Below are 14,014 nucleotides of genomic sequence, written 5' to 3' on the forward strand. Positions count from 1 at the left end.
GGCAGTGGGGTAATGTCACAGCAGACCCTGTAGCCGGGTACTGTCTGGTGATAGGGGGCAGTGGGGTAATGTCACAGCAGACCCCGTAGCCGGGTACTGTCAGGTGATAGGGGGCAGTGGGGTAATGTCCCAGCAGCACCTCCTGGTACCCAGGTACTGTCTAGTATTTGAGAGCAGGGGCAGCACCCCCTGGTACCTGCACGTTAGGGGTTGGGGCCCCTGCAGTTTATGTTAGCAGGAATATTCAGAGATGAGCAGGACTCACCAGCTAGGCCAAGGGCTGCAAAAGAAATGAGAAGGAATGAGGCTTAGTGCAGTCTGTTTCCCGCAACACCAGGGCGGGGGCTGTTATGGGAAGTCCTCTGGCCTGGGTCAAGCAGCTGCTCAGACATGGGGATCACTGAGGTCCCTTCTCGCACCACAATCTAGGGAGGGAGCCTGCTCCCCAGGCTGTCAGAGCCTTCACCTCCCCTGCACATGGGGACATGGAGCCCACCCGGGCCAGGGGCTCCTCCAAGGCCCGTCTGGGGGAGTGCGGGGAAGAGATCCCAGGCATCCAGACTCCTAGAGCTGCACCATCGGGACTAAGCACAGACCAGATCCCGGCTGGGATGGGCTCAGGGTGAGTCCATGGACTCGGAGCGCTGCCGGGCCTGCGCCCGGTTCGTCACACGTGAGACACCTGCTGGCAGCACATCCCAGCTACCCCAGCAGCTCACCCGCCCCACCCCACTGTGCCCGGCCCCACTGCCTCACTGGCACTGGCCATGGCATATCCCTCTGTAGGACCAAGATCCCTCCTGGTACCAGAGCCCACCTCTCTTCATTCCCCAGAGTGTGAAGATCTCAGAAGCCAGCAAACCCAGGGGAGCCCACACTGAGCTGGGCAGGACACATGCTGCTCCCCTGGCGTCCCCAGCTCTGCGGCTCGGTGAATGGGGCTGATGTCTCGCCTTCTCTCGGACAGTGAAATGTCTTCCCTGGCCGTCACCAAACCTCATACCCACAGCTAAAATGGCCCATTCCTTGGCACTATCTGCCCCCTTGGGGCTGTCTGCAGACTGGCCAGGGACTGAATGGGCCATGGAGACTGAGTCCCCCTCTCTGTTCCTGCAGCAGGGGGAATCGCTCTGAATCTCACTAAACTCCTCTGGGACAGCTGCTCCCCCGTGCAGCCTGCATGGGCTGTCAGCGCCCTGGGACTGCAGTACAATCACCCAGCCCTCCTGCCCACCCCCATGGCCCCCCAACACCCAGCCCCCCAGCCCCTACTCACCCAGCACAAGCAGCTCTGCCCTCCCCAGCATCCTGGACGCTGTGAAAGGAGCCGACCCACACACGTAGTGCAGCAAAACATGCTCCCCTTTGCATAACCTCTCTGCTGGGGAAAGGGGAAGGAAGCAGCTTTCCCTTTCGCATAAGGGCTGCACCTTTCGCCCAGCTAGGGTGACCAGATGTCCTGATTTAATAGGGACAGTCCCAATATTTGGGGCTTTTGCTTATATGGGCACTTATTACCCCCCAGCCCCGATATAGGCATCTATTACCCGCCACCCCCGATATAGGCACCTATTACCCCCACCCCCGATATAGGCACCTATTACCCCCCGACTCCCATCCTGATTTTTCACACTTGGTATCTGGTCACCCTATGCCCAACCCAGGGTCCGGAGCCAGCTGAGGGGAGCTCAGCACTCCCTCACAGCCAGCCTGGGATGGGGCTGCCGCAGCCCTGGGGGTGGGCTGCTACCCGTCACCTCTCCTGGGGCAAGGAGATCTTTGACCCACATGTGGAGCCGCCCCCAGGCACAGGCAGGGGATCTTGGCTCAGCCTTGTCCTGGCTCTTGTATATACCAGGCGAGACACAGAGGACCAAACCCCAGTGGCTGTAAATTGTCTCTGCTCCAGTGAAGTCAATGGAGTGATTTACACCCACTGCGGATCTGGCCTAGGGTGCTCATCGACTTTCTGAGGAAACTACAATGCATTGGTGATCTTCCTGAAAACACCATCCTGGCCACCATGGATGTAGAAGCTCTATCTGTTAGTCTTTATGGTGCCACCGGACTCCTTGTTGTTTTTGTGGCTACAGACTAACACGGCTATCCCCTGATACTCGTCTCCCTCTGGTCTTTCTGCACATTGCCAGCATTTAGCTGCTGACCCTGCACATGACCCCAGAGAATCTGCATCCCCCCTGGCTCCCCAACCGCCACCCACACCCCGACACTCCCGGCCTGCCCAGCTCGTCTGCCCCATCTGTAATGCCAGTAACTATGCTGGGTTCCCAGTCAGCCCGTTACAGGCCTGACTCCGATCTCGCTCTTGCTGGGTTTACTCCCGGGACTGGCCGTGGAGTCGCTCCTGAGTCACCCCCAGGGGAGCGAGCAGCACTCAGCCACGCTAGTTCAAGTGAGGAGCAAACACGGGAGGCTGGTCAAAACAAAGAGGCAAATGGTGTTAAAAATGAAACACTGAAAATGCACTTTGGCCCCATTTCTTTCCAACAGCCCCCCATTTGAACAGAGGGTGTCTCCTCGCTAGATCCCAAACCTTTACCCCCCTTTTACAGATGGGCCAGCTGAGGCACAGAGGGGGAAGCGGCCTTGCCCAGGGTCACCCAGCAGAGCAGTGGCAGAACTGGGGTTGAACTCCCAGCTCCTGAGTCCCAGTCTAGTGCCTAACTGCTAGGCTACACTCCCTACCTAGGCGGCTGTGGGGTTGAAACCTATGTCCCCAAAGAGACTGGAGCCCAACCCCAGTCAGTCTCCGTAGGCACATATCTGCCTGCCTCCATGCACGCCCCTCCTCTATCACCAGCCACCACTGACCTTAAGCACCAAGAGTGACAAGTCGCTGGCCCCTGTGCAATCGGGGCTGGGTGCTGTTCAGGCCATAACACAGCTGGGTGAATCGCCACTATGCAAATCAAGGGATTTCCTGGGGGCCGAAGCAGAACTGCCACTGTGGGAGCGGAGTGCTGCTCTGTGAACATCTGTTTGGTCCTAGCAGAAACTTGCAGAAAGTGAGTGTTTTAATTCACTCCCTTCCCCCTCCCCATCAGAACTAGGGGGCACAGAGCCAGCACGGGGGTCTGCATCCCAAAGGGGGTCCCAAGCTACCTCTGAGCACCCCTCCCTTTGTAATAGAGAGAGAGAGCCTGGTGCACGCGTCCTGGTGCAAGACCTGAGGCTGTGAACCAAAGTCAGGCCATGTATTAAAGCAGATCTGCATCCAGTACATGAACTTGGCAGAGTTGTTGCTAGTATTCTAGGCACTAGATATTTATGTAAATATATTGCACCCCAGGCTAGTACAAGATCAGATGGTTTGACAGAACACTGAATAGGGTGGTTTTGTCCAAGACATCAGGAACCATGGGAGGTAACAAACAGATGTCATGGAACACGTCAGGTGGTACATTAGTTGTTTATCCCAGCTGTTTGTCTCAGTCTATAAATGTTGGGGTACCTTGCCTTAACCCTTTGTGTGGCCGCGGGGACAGCAGAGACTCCCGCTGCTGACTGAGCTGCTCCTTGCCCCTGGGCACTCATGTGTTAGTGTTGTGTAACCACGGAGCCAGGGCGCTATGACTGTGCCTTGAGGGCAATAACCCTGGCCAGCTGCCTTTGTCACCGAACCGTGCTGCTGGTCGTTCTTTATGAGTAGCATCGAGGTCTGCTGAACGAGCAGGCTGCCTTCGCTGCTGTTAGCACAAAAGCACCGAGCAGCCTGAACGGCGTTACCAAAGCAACAACATCCCAGCCTTCAGCACTTAGCAACACCGGTGACCCTGACCACTGAGCCAGTAGGTGACAAGCTGCCCTCTGTAGGGATTGTAACCTAACATGACAGAAAATTATGAGCTAGGGAATCCCCTATTTCCCTCCCTTCAATGCACAGATTTTAATAAGTTTTAGACATGCTGGGTAATGGAAAGAAAAAGGTCCATGTGAGTTTAAAAAACAAAGTGGGGAAACATGGACTGGAATCTGTAAGGCTAGGGCAAAGACTGTCATCCTGAAAAATAACAACAGTAAGAAATGGACAATATTGCAAACTGTGGCCAGGGCTGTTAAATGGTTAAGACAACACATCCCAACATTGGCAGGGCAAGTAACAGAAACAAACAAAAAAGTTAGAAAAAGCAACAAAAGCAACAGACACTGGAGGAACAAATTCAGGTTTTGCAAGAGGAGGTAAAAACTGCCACTCTCCTCTCAGAACCAGGATAAAAACCAGAGGTATGAGTTCCCAACTGCTTAAACCACAGAGCCCCACTCCTCTGCTTACAGCTAATAATGTAAGCTTCTTTCTCAAATATTTTTAGCTACCAGTTACATTTTCCTTTATATCCTTTCTCAGTTTGCTAAATTTGCTGCTGCTGTCTGTGGTTTAAGATAAAACTTGACAGAGTAAATTCACCTCTCTCTGCTCAGGTCTCCCTCTCTTCCTAGGTTGCTCTTCCCCCCACACCTCCTACTTCTGTTCTCTCTTTGTTTTAAAAGTTAAAAGTTCTAGTTACGACATGCCAAGTAACAGAAATGTTAACTCTGCTCCTAATCCTAACCACTGACTAATAGTTGACATATGGGCTTTTCTCTGTGCAATTTAATAGCATTATTAAAATAATTGTGTTTGTTTTGTATGTACGTATTACGTTGTCCTGTGTTGTATGCTGAGTGTGTCATGTGACTATTTTTTTGGTGTGACCTGGGGCGGGACCCAGCTGTGGTCACTCAGTTAGGGTGAACTGCAAAGAATGGGGCAGACAATTCCCATAAAGCTGGTGGATATTCCAATACTTAGATTTACCAAGCCAGCATAAAACAGCTTCTTTATTATCTTCCTGGTTACTCAGAAGTCCAAACAACACAGTTCCCTTAAAGTGATCCAGCCTCCTGCCTCCATCCAGGTACCCACATCAAATATGATGAAAATTTCTGTAAATCTTATTTCATCATATAAAAGAAAAGGTTGTACCAACCCCAAAGGATTGGACACGTCACCTCCCAGGTTAATGAATGTTTCAGATCTTACCCAAAGACACGCTACAGCCAGTTCTTATTAACGAAACTAAAATTTATTAAAAAACAAAAGAGAGAGAGAGAGAGAGTACAGTTAACAGATCAATATACAGACAGACATGAGTTCAATTCACTGAGGTTCAGATTCACAGCAGAGATAATGAGCTTTGTAGTTGCAAAGAGTTCCTTTAGAATTCAGTTCATAGGTTATAGTCCAACATCCAAATCTCATATTCAGGGTGTACCAGCATAACTGGGACCTCAGTCTTGTGACTCAAACTTCCCCTGAAGAAGCCTAAGCAGATCTGAGATGAACAGGATCAGGGTCTTTTTATACAGTGTCCTAGCATCCACTTAACCACACAGTCCTGGTTAAACAATAGGCTTTTGATGTAACCTTTTGCTTTCTAAACACCTCCAGTAATTAGTTACACAAATTAACATAGGGCAATTTATCCATTAGGCAGTCTATTACAAACTTCAAAGAGACATATGGACAATGACATTATTTTACCCAAGATTTATCCAAATGTTAATATTCCCTTTTGATCTCTGAATCAATAATTATAGTGACAGACAGGAACTGTCTGTTTAGGGGCAGCATCTAAGATACACACAATTTGTATTACTTCTAACAATATAGGTTTGCATTTTAAAGTTCTAGCCTATTTAGCATGAATGGCCCTAATTATCATTTGCATATCTTTCTAACATGACTTTAAAGGTGGTCTTTAGGTCATTCAGCCTGCAAGCTATTTAACCCTTTCTAGCCATGCATCACAAAAGGAAATAATGACAGGTTTCAGAGTAGCAGCCGTGTTAGTCTGTATTTGCAAAAAGAAAAGGAGGACTTGTGGCACCTTAGAGACTAACAACTTTATTTGAGCATAAGCTTTCGTGGGCTACAGCTCACTTCATCAGATGCATTCAGTGGAAAAAAAAAATGAATGCATCCGATGAGGTGAGCTGTAGCTCACGAAAGCTTATGCTCAAATAAAGTTGTTCGTCTCTAAGGTGCCACAAGTCCTTTTTTTAAAAGGAAATAATGTAAGGGGAAACCTTAATATTAATGCAAAGTTAATAGTAACAAAATGTCAGTTTCTTTTTAGGGTTTTTATAAACTTGTTTGAGCCCTTATTAAATATTAAAATATAGTTATAAAATGTTATAGAAAAATGTTTAAAAATAGAACAATATATATACTGTGTTTGGTTATGTTGCAAAATGTTAAAGTTAACCAAACAGTTTCAACCAGTTTTGTCTCCCAGACAAAACCAAATGCTATGAAAGTTTAGTACCCTCAAAGTGTGTGCATAGACCTGCATTTAAAATGCATTTTGGTTTAATTTTTATACTTTTTTTCTTTTATGTTATATTAAATGGAAGTAGTGGTTGTTAAAGTATGCTTCCAAACAGTTAACAAAAGTTGAATTGGTATGACTAGCAAATTAACTTTAAAAAGCTTGGGTAAAAACTTCTGTTACTACAGTAACTGTTTTGCTAAAACAGTGCTCAGCAGGGGAAAGCAATACACCTTCTCACAGAAGAGCGCAAGCATCTATTTTAGTAGTTAAGCACTACATTTAGTATAAAAATAAGTAATGCACCATGCTAAGGAAGTAAAAATGAATGTCTATGCAAAAACTGCAAAAGCATCTGTAACAATTATATTTGAGCTAAAAATTGGGAAAAATCAGAATAAAAACATAGCTTGTGTTATAGAAGACGTTTGGCCCTATTACAGTGTAAATACACTAAATTAATCTGTATATCAAATGTGGGTTATTGGAACCAGAGAAATTAAAGCAAACAAGCAAAAACTTTATGCTGTTAACCATAAGCTGTTTAAGGGTGCATCCCACAGACTACAGACACCAGAAGCTATCAGTACACAATAAAGAAACGCCCAGGCATCAGGAAAGAAAAATGAACTGCTTTATATGTAACAGACGGGTCAACTAATTTCAAAAAGAAAAGGAGGACTTGTGGCACCTTAGAGATTAACCAATTTATTTGAGCATAAGCTTTCGTGAGCTACAGCTCACTTCATCGGATGCATTCAGTGGAAAATACAGTGGGGAGATTTATATACATAGAGAACATGAAACAATGGGTGTTACCATACACACTGTAACCAGAGTGATCACTTAAGGTGAGCTATTACCTAATAGCTAATAACTAATAACTAATTTCTAATAACTAATAACTAATTTCAGTCTACCATATATGGACAATTGAGTATGCAATCATCTACAGAGATATTATAGAAACCACTAGCTGGACTAGGTTTAACTGTTGTTTAAATGTATATTACTCAGCACAGTGGCAGATTAATGATTTTGCCACCCCTAGGCTCAGAAATAATTGCCGACCCCCCCACCCAGCTTGCCTCCGCTCCGCCTTCTCCCCTGAGCGTGCCGCCGGGTCCTGCTTCCCCCCGCTCCCTGCCAGTGCTTGTGTGCGAAACAGCTTCGTGTAGGAGGGGGGAAGGGCGGGAACGCGGCGCGCTCAGGAGAGGAGGCAGGGCCAAGGCAGGGATTTGAGGAAGGGGACCAATAGGGGCAGGGAGGGGGCAGGGAATGGGGGTGGGGAAGGGGTGGAGTTGGGGTGAGGCCGGGGGCGGACAGCGCAAACCGGCACCAGGAGAAGCAGCCTCTGGCTGCTATTATAAATTTGCCACCCCTGGAAATTTGCCACCCTAGGCCGAGGCCTTGTCGGCCTAGGCGTTAATATGCCACTGACTCAGCAAAGTAAATTCAGGACGTTTTTGGAGAGTGTTGGAGACAACTTTCTGGTACAAGTGCTGGAGGAACCAACTAGGGGTCATCTTCCCTTGACCTGCTGCTCACAAACAGGAAAGAACTGGTAGGGGAAGTAGAAGTGGGTGGCAACCTGGGTAGCAGTAACCATGAGATGGTCAAGTTCAGGATCCTGAAAAAGGGAAGAAAGGAGAGTAGCAAAATACGGACCCTGGACTTCAGAAAAGCAGACTTTGACTTCCTCAGTGAACTGATATGCAGGATCCCCTGGGAGGCTAATATGAAGGGGAAAGGAGTCCAGGAGAGCTGGCTGTATTTTAAAGAACCCTTATTGAGGGCGCAGGAACAAACCATCCCAATGTGCAAAAAGAATAGCAAATATGGCAGGTGACCAGCTTGGCTTAACAGTGAAATCTTCGGTGAGCTTAAACTCAAAAAGGAAGCTTACAAGAAGTGGAAATTTGGATAGATGACTAGGGAGGAGTATAAAAATATTGCTCGGGCGTGCAGGGGTGTAATCAGTAAGGCCAGGGCACAACTGGAGTTGCAGTTAGCAAGGGATGTGAAGGGTAACAAGAAGGGTTTCTACAGGTATGTTAGCAACAAGAAAGAGGTAAGGGAAAGTGTGGGACCCTTACTGAAAGGGGGAGGCAACCTAGTGACAGATGATGTGGAAAAGCTGAAGTACTCAATGCTTTTTTTGCCTCGGTCTTCACAGACAAGGTCAGCTCCCAGACTGCTACACTGGGCAACACAGTATGGGGAGGAGGTGAGCAGCCCTCAGAGGTGAAAGAACAGGTTAACGTCTATTTAGAAAAGCTGGACATGAACAAGTCCATGGGTCCAGTTCTAATGAATGCAAGGGTGCTGAGGGAGTTGGCTGATGTGATTGCAGAGCCATTGGCCATTATCTTTGAAAATTTGTGGCAATTGGGGGAGGTTGGATTGGAAAAAGGCAAATATAGTGCCCATATTTAAAAAAGGGAAGAAAGAGAACCATGGGAACTACAGACCGGTCAGCCTCACTTCAGTCTCCAGCAAAATCATGGAGCAGGTCCTCAAGGAAACCATTTTAAGCACTTGGAGGAGAGGAAAGTGATCAGGAACAGTCAACATGGATTCAGCAAGGGCAAGTCATGCCTGACCAACCTGATTGCCTTCTATGATGAGATAACTGGCTCTGTGGATATGGGGTAAGCGGTGGATGTGATATATCTTGACTTTAGCAAAGCTTTTGGTATGGTCTCCCACAGTATTCTTGCCAGCAAGTTAAAGAAGTATGGATTGGATGAATGGACTATCATGTGGATAGAGAGCTGGCTAGATTGTCGAGCTCAATGGGTTGTGATCAACAGCTCGATGTCTAGCTGGCAGCCGGTATCAAGTGGAGTGCCCCAGGGGTTGGTCCTGGGGCTGGTTTTGTTCAACATCTTTATTAATGATCTGGATGATGGGGCTGCCTAAAAGAAGGAAGAAGCCTCCAATACAGTATGTACGGTGTGAGATGGAAGGCTGCGGCACAGTCCTCGCCCACCCTCGCTATTTGCAGGTCAGTCAGGCTCTTCCACTCGTTTGGATCTGGGGTCAAGGAGCTGCCACTCTTTCATCTTTCACTGCAGTGTTCCTTTTTAATGTAGTTTGCTAAGGGAGGCACTGGTTTAGGAGGTGGTGCACTGCACTGGGACTCAGGAGTTTTGGGTTCTGTTCCTAGCTCTGGCAGAGGCCCATTGGGTGACCTTGGGCAAGTCACTTTCCCTCTCTGTGCCTCAGTTTCCCTGTCTGTAAAATGGGGATAATATGCTGACCTCTTTTTGTAAAGTGCTTTGAGATCTACTGATGAAAAGCACTATAGAAGAGCTAGGTGTTATTCTGTATTCGAAAAAGAAAAGGAGGACTTGTGGCACCTTAGAGACTAACCAGTTTATTTGAGCATGAGCTTTCGTGAGCTACAGCTCACTTCATCGGATGCATACCGTGGAAACTGCAGAAGACATTATATACACACAGAGATCATGAAACAATACCTCCTCCCGCCCCACTGTCCTGCTGAAGCTATTACCAGCAGGACAGTGGGGTGGGAGGAGGTATTGTTTCATGATCTCTGTGTGTATATAAAGTCTGCTGCAGTTTCCACGGTATGCATCCGATGAAGTGAGCTGTAGCTCACGAAAGCTCATGCTCAAATAAATTGGTTAGTCTCTAAGGTGCCACAAGTACTCCTTTTCAATTGGGTGTGTGGCCCCAGCTGCTGTCGTGTTGGGTGATAACAGGACCTGGAGAGGCTGGCTCTGTGTCACCAGCAAAGAAGTGTGAGAAAAGAGCCAGCAAAACTGCATGAGAAGATGGGTAAAGCGGTTCCCACGGCTCCCAGACTGCACCCTGGCGGGTGACAACCCATCACAATGGGTAAAGATCCTCCCCATAAAAAGACAAAGAGCAGGGGATGTAGTAGAGAGATCGGGCCTGGTGCAAGATCTGAGGCCTGAACCAGAGGCTGTGAACCAAAGTCAGGCCATGTATTAAAGCAGATGAGCATCCAGCACTTGAACTTGACAAAGTTGTTGCTAGTGTATTATGCACTAGATATTTATGTAAATGTATTCTGGCTAGTACAGAGTCACCCCAGTCTAGTACAAGATCAGATGGTTCGACAGAATACTGAATAGGGACGTTTTATCCAAGATATCAGGAACAAGGGGAGGTAACAAACAGATGTCATGGAATACTTCAGGTGGTAAGTAAGTTGTTTATCTCAGTTGTTTGTCTCAGTCTATAAATGTCGGGGTACCTCACCTTTACCCTTCTTGTGGCCGAGGGGACAGCAGAGACTCCCGCTGCTGACTGAGCTGCTCCTTGCCCCTGGGCACTCATGTGTTAGTGTACCTGTAACCACGGAGCCAGGGCGCTATGACTGTGCCTTGAGGGCAATAACCCTGGCCAGCTGCCTTTGTCACCGAACCGTGCTGCTGGTCGTTCTTTATGAGTAGCATCAAGGTCTGCTGAATGAGCAGTATGCCTTCGCTGTTGTTAGCACAGAAGCACTGAGCAGCCTGAACGGTGTTACTGAGACAATGGCATCCCAGCCTTCAGCACTTAGCAACACTCCTCACTGTGCAATTCTGACAGAAAATCTCTTTCAAACTCAGGCTCTCCCCCACATACCACTGACCACTTCCCCTTCCCTTTCTCTAAAAAGCTCATAGTCTCACCAGAGACTTTGCAGCTGAGGAAGTGGGGCCACGTGAATTACTGAAAGTCACACACAGCATCTGTGGCAGAGCTGGGAACTGCCCTCCAGGCTACCATGTCCCAACCCCCCCCCCCCCACAAGGACAAGGCCAGCCTCCCTCTCAGCGTTGACCTAAACAGAGTTCCATGAAGGCTCGTCCCCAGGGCCAGGTGACGTTCGTTGGTGTGGGCTGGAGGTAGATCCCTATTCCGCTAGCTGATACTCTACTGCAGCTAACGCACACAGTGCAGCATGTATCTCAGTGATCCCACGCCAAATGAGGGCCTGCATGTGAGTAGGGCTCACCCAGCCCAATGCCCCAAGTCTAATACCCCAGATGCTGGGGCACTCTGGATCCAGACCCGGATTCTCAGCAATTTGTATTAAAAGCTGGAATGCAAAAGGCAGCCCTTCCTTTTAATTGGTTTAATTGGGGATTTAATTGGGGATTGGTCCTGCTTTGAGCAGGGGGTTGGACTAGATGACCTCCTGTGGTCCCTTCCAACCCTGATATTCTATGATTCTATGATTCCTCCATGCTTTCCATGGGGGATTTCCCAAAGTGGCCAGCATTTGCCACACCCTCCCCCACCTCCCACCATACTCCAAGAAGCAATGTGAGGCCAGTGCTGAGTATGCTGGGAAATCCCACTGTCTAAGGTTACCACATTTCAAGTTCCCAAATAGAGGACTCTGCTGAGGGGAGGAGGGGAGTTGATGGGAAGAGGGGTACAGTTTCTATTGTACAGTTTCTTTCTATTTTGAATATCTAACTGTGAGAATCTGTACCTTGAAGCAGCACCCTGGAACCCCCATACTCACCACTGTCATACAATTATGTTATGTTCTTTATGAAGTATGACTTGTGAGGCATCATTTTAAAAGTTTTGATCTGTTGAACATTAATATCCTGTTGGATTGTATGTGCTATCAATGTATGTGGAGTTATGATATTTTGCTATGTGTGTGTTAGTGAAATATATTGTGAGGTTGGGAACACCCACAAACAGCCTGTGAGGTGCAACAGTGGAGGAGCCAGACGTGCTGATGGCCCATGAAAGGGAACCCACACTCCCACGACTATCCCAGGAACAGTACACAATGGAGACTTCTCAGAGGGAGCACCTAGACCAGGGGTGGCCAACCTGTGGCTCCGGAGCCGCATGCAGCTCCATGTCTAGGCACCGACTCCAGGACTGGAGCTACAGGCGCCAACTTTCCAGTGTGCCGGGGGGCGCTCCCTGCTCAACCCCTGGCTCTGCCACAGGCCCTGCCCCCACTGCACCCCTTCCCACTCCTTCCCTTGAGCCTGCCATGCCCTCGTTCTTCTCCCTCCCCCCCAGATCCTCCGGCACACCATGAAACAGCTGATCAGGAGATGCGAGGAGGGAGGGTGAGGTGCTGATCAGCGGGGCTGTCAGTGGGCAGGAGGCGCTGGGAGCAGGAGCCTATGGGGGGCTGCTGACATATTACTGTGGCTCTTTGGCACTCCCCCCACAACTCAACACCTGGAAATACATCTGGAGAACAAAGACTTTGAACTGGGGAGGTGGTCCCGGGTGGAGAAGAGTTCCAGGCTGTGTACTGAAGATTTGTAACCTGCTTGTACTATCTATCCGGGTGAGACACTGCTTGACTCAAATCCTGTTTAGTTTATAGAACTTAGACTGGAAATTTATTTTATTTCTTAAGTAACCAACTCTGATCTCTATGCTCACTACTTGTGATCACTTAAAATCTATCTTTCTGTAGTTAATAAATCTGTTTTATATTTTACCTAAAACAGTGTGTTTGGGTTGACGTGCTTGGGATCTGCTCAGGTTTCAAAGGCTGGTGCACGCCCACTTTCCTTTGTAGAAGTGGCAAACTTAATGAATTTACACTGGTCAGACTTCTGATTAGTGCAAGATGGTAGAGTTCTGGGGTGCAAGGCTGGGGGGAATTGGCTGGAGCCTCTCTATTGTTGGTTCATGAATGGCAGGGAGAAGCATTCTGTTGGGTGTGTCCTTGCCTGTGAAAGGTTGCATAAGGGCAGTACCTGACAGAGGTTTGTGACTTAGCAACAGCATCACAGTGTGAGAGGGAGCCCCGGCTGGTAAGACAGAGGGCTCATAGTCCAGGTTGTACCCCAGGAAACCAGTCACACTAACATTTATAAATAACAAGTGTAAGTGCCTCAAAAATAAATGTAAATCAAATTTAAATGTACCTTTTTACATGCAGTCAGTCCTTTCCTACTGCACTTCTTCCTGTTAGGCTCATGCATGTTTCTCTGTAGAGCGTATCTTTCTCAGCAGTGGTTGATGGCTCATCAAGTAGCCATGAAAGTGTTTGCAAGATGTGTCCCTGAAGTTTCTGAAGTGCAAGCAGAATCCCTTTCTGTGCCTCAACAGTCAATATCACGCTACCCTTACTTCTGCACGGCTGCTGGTGGGCGGCAGTGCTGCCTTCAGACCTGGACACCGGTGGACATGTACCCAGCTGCCGCAGCCCTGACACGGCTGTGCAGTTCAGTGCTTAGGTGCCGAAGAGACCCTCAGGCCAGGCTGTACCTTGCCTGTGGGGATGGATCTGGTGAGCATGCACAAAGCCTGCCCTGCACAAACCCCAGCTGAGAAGGAGGTGGTCCCCCAACAATCACCCCCTCCCCAATACAACTCCCCCTGCCCCACCTCACTCCTGAGCTCAGAGGCTCCAGGGCTGTGATCTCTGCTCCCATGTCCCCCCGCCCGCCAACCTGTCCAAGTGAATCCACCGCTGGCAGTGTCCCTTGGGCAGAGCCCACCCATGTGAGGTGTCTGTCTGGGGACTTCTGCCCTACGTGAGTCTCTTGTTGTTGTATTACCATAGTGCCAAGGTGCCCAAGTCATGGCCTGGACCCCACGGTGCCAGTTGCTGCACAAATGCTGAACAGAGAGATGGTCCCTGCCTTGAGCCATGCACAGTCTGTGTCTAGGACAAGAGACAACAGGTAGATACAGACAGATGGGGGAGCGCA

The sequence above is a fragment of the Lepidochelys olivacea genome, assembly GCF_965140295.1.
Source record: "Lepidochelys olivacea isolate rLepOli2 genome assembly, chromosome: 24".
Lineage (NCBI taxonomy): Eukaryota > Metazoa > Chordata > Testudines > Cheloniidae > Lepidochelys > Lepidochelys olivacea.